This window comes from Sciurus carolinensis, chromosome 16 (assembly GCF_902686445.1).
Source record: "Sciurus carolinensis chromosome 16, mSciCar1.2, whole genome shotgun sequence".
Taxonomy (NCBI): domain Eukaryota; kingdom Metazoa; phylum Chordata; class Mammalia; order Rodentia; family Sciuridae; genus Sciurus; species Sciurus carolinensis.
Genome location: NC_062228.1, coordinates 64430967 through 64433985, shown reverse-complemented (window position 1 = coordinate 64433985; position 3019 = coordinate 64430967). Strand labels below are relative to the sequence as shown.

Genomic DNA, 3019 nt, shown 5'->3' with positions numbered 1-3019 from the left:
ACCTGTTATGGTGACTCCCAGCAGGTCTCAGCTGCTCCTGGCCCTGCATGTCAGGCCCCTGGCTGGCTGTGACCCCTAGCTGAGTGTCCCTGGGCTGCCTTGTGCCTGCTGAGGTCCCCTTGTCCCCCTCCTGGCAGTGTGGGTCTGAGTGGTGTCCTGGGCTAGTGGAAGGACAGGGCATGTAGACTCTGGGCTCATCAGGAGGCCCCTGTCCCTGGGAGGAAGGAGGTGTGGCTGTTCCCTGTCTGAGCTTGAGGACTTTCATCTGGGGTAGGTCACACCTGGGGACGTCAGATACAGTCCCCTGGAGTGAGGGCAGAGTGGTGACAGGGGTGAGGCTGGAGCCTGTGGCCCGGGGCCTGGAGGGGACAGGACCCACGTGGCCATCCTGCAGCCAGTCCACTCCCTCTGATGTGTCCACATGACCAGGAATGGCCCTGACTCAGGGATGAAGGAGACGCCCCTCCACACCTTGTTGGGAGGAGAGAACTGGCTACCTCTTGATCTGGGGCAGCCTAGGGGAGGTGACAGAGGGGACAGTGCCTGCAGGTTCAGGTCCTGGTGCTTCCCTGGGTGCCTCCTCTCCAGCAGGGCACAGCCAAGGTCAGCACTGAGGGGAACTTGAAGGTCAGGCCAGGCCTGTCCTGCCCATCTTTCTCCAGACGGTACTCCTGGGCCTCCTGTGTCCCCTCACACCAGAGGGTCACTGGCCTCCCCCAGGTGATCACAGAGCCTGGCTCAGCCCACAGGGTGGGCTTGGGGAGGGTCCCTGCAAGGGAATCCGAGGCTGGGTCCCAGCACAGCCCCTCAGATCCCAGCCCTCAGCCCAGCTCCCTCCAGGCTCCCCAGCCTCAGCCCACAGCTGCTGTTCTCCATCCACTGCCCAGGGTGGCTCCTGGTCCTCAGGGAGGAGCAGGACCTGGGCCATCTGGGGACACTCACCTTGCTGCCCTCGGGTCCCGGGGCCCAGACTCAGCCCTGGAAGAGAGTTCCTGTGAGAGGGGAGCCCTGAGGCCTGAGCAGGCCCTCTCCTCCCCAGAGCCTCCTGGGCCCTGTGTCCCCTGATGGCCAGGGCTGGCTGTGGGCTGGGGTCCCTCCCAGAACAGGGTGTCCCCTCCCCTTCTTCACATCTCACCAAGGCAGAGCAGGGCCGTGAGGGTGGGGGACATGGCGTCCTCTCCCCAGGTCCTGGTTGTGCAGATGGAGGATGTCACAGAGTCTGGCGGTACAGAGGGACACAGCGTGTGGCCACTTGGGGGCTGGGTTCTGCCTGTCATGGGGTGTCACACAGCAGCCCACAGGAAGGGGAACTGCCCTCCCCCTGAGATCCTGGTTCCTGTTTCCCCAGCACTGTGTGGGGTGGGCCTGGGCTCCCTGCAGGAGCTCAGACAGCAATGGTGCCTGTCCTCACCCCTCCACTGTCTGCCTGATCTGTCCTCACCCCTGCAGGGCCAGGAGGCAGCAGCCAGTGCACCTGGTGCCCTCCTGAGCCAGCCCCTTCCAGGTGACGGTGACCTGGGGCTGGTCCTCCCTTCCTCGTGTCTCCGTGGGCTCTTTCAGCCCATCCTGGGCACAGGGTTCTGGGGTCCTTGTAGGCCAACCATCTCCCAGCCCTGAGATGCTTTTGGGAAGATGTGGTTTCCCTCGTCAGGTGGGGAGCAGCAGAACCTGAGCACCTGGTGTTTCATCAGCCTGAGCTGGGGGTGGGGTGTGGGGCACAGGGAGACACTGGGGACCAGAGAAGTCTCCCGGCCTGTCCTGGTCTGCGGTGTGGGTTTCTCTCTGCTCCGCAGTTCCCCGTGTGAACTTCCTTCTTGTTTTATAGCAACAGCATCCAACTTTCCCCTCCCATGCCTTCTACCTCTCTTCCCTTCAGTACAGCAATATGACTTGACATTTGTCACCCGTGTTCCTCTGTGTTCCTCTTTCTGTTCTTCCTCCTGCCCCCTGATCCCTTTTTGCCCTCTGCTGACCTTCTTTCAGTTTCCTTGAGGTCGACTCCATTCTTTCCCTTTTCCCTCTCCAGCTTCCTCAGGTGAGAGAACACGTACGACCCTTGACCTCCTGGGTTTGGCTGATTCCACTTAACACCTTGCCCTCTGCTTCCATCCATTTCCTGCAGATGCCACCGTTTCATTCTCTTTATGGCTGAATACAACTCCAATGTGTGTGCACCAAATGCTCTTGGTCCAGTCGTCCATGGGCATTAATACCCTTCTCTGACCCTCAGTTTCCTCTTCTGGAGGAGGTCCTCACAAAACCTCACTGCAGAGGGAATTGGGGTCAGTGGCGGAGGGTACAAGGGAGGGTCTCCATATGCATAACCTGCAAAGCTCCTTGGTGACACCGTCCAGCGGTGTCGATTTGGCGTGGGGGACAAATGAGTAGTGAGGCTCTTGAATTCAGATCGGTATATTTTTGAATCAGGAAACCCGGGGACCCTGGCTCTCGAAACTAGAACCTGGAATCTCCAACCTGGAATCTCCAACCTTGAACTCGAACTCGAACTCCGAACCCCTGCGCTCGAGGAGAGCCGGCTTACATCGCCTCCAGGCGGTGAAGGGTAGGGCTGACTCCAATTATGCGAAGATTAGGCGAGGAGCTAGCTGCCCAATCATGGCAAAGGTCAAAATGAGCAGGCCTGATCAGGAGCACTTGGGAACAGTTGTACACACGTTGTGTGCGTGGACTTAATTGAATACAGCCAATGATAAATCACCTGGGTGTGCTTATGTTAATCAACCTCCTCACTGCCACGTGACCAAAACAACTTCTGGCTGGCTGCCAGGCGCCATCTTGGCGAGTCCACATGGCATAGCCCCCAACAACTTGGGACATGCTCTGGGGAGGCTGGGACCTGGGAGGATCCAGGCTTTGGACCCCAGGTTAAGGTGGACGATTGCTGTGTCCACTGAAGGCTCAATGCTGGGTGCTCTGTCCTTGTCACAGCTCTGCAGGAGAGGGAGCTGCACAGCCCGCCTGCTGGGCTTCACCACAGTCTCACTGACCTGGACGGGTC

General features: G+C 59.6%; 1 long non-coding RNA gene across 1 annotated transcript; it reads right to left on the bottom strand.

The window, feature by feature from the left end:
• Positions 1–683: 683 nt before the first annotated feature.
• On the bottom strand, positions 684–1178 carry LOC124966951 (uncharacterized). Its single transcript, XR_007105442.1, has 3 exons — positions 1136–1178; positions 943–978; positions 684–769 (listed from the first exon to the last, which is right to left on the bottom strand). It is a non-coding gene; the product is annotated as an uncharacterized LOC124966951 (long non-coding RNA).
• Positions 1179–3019: the final 1841 nt, after the last annotated feature.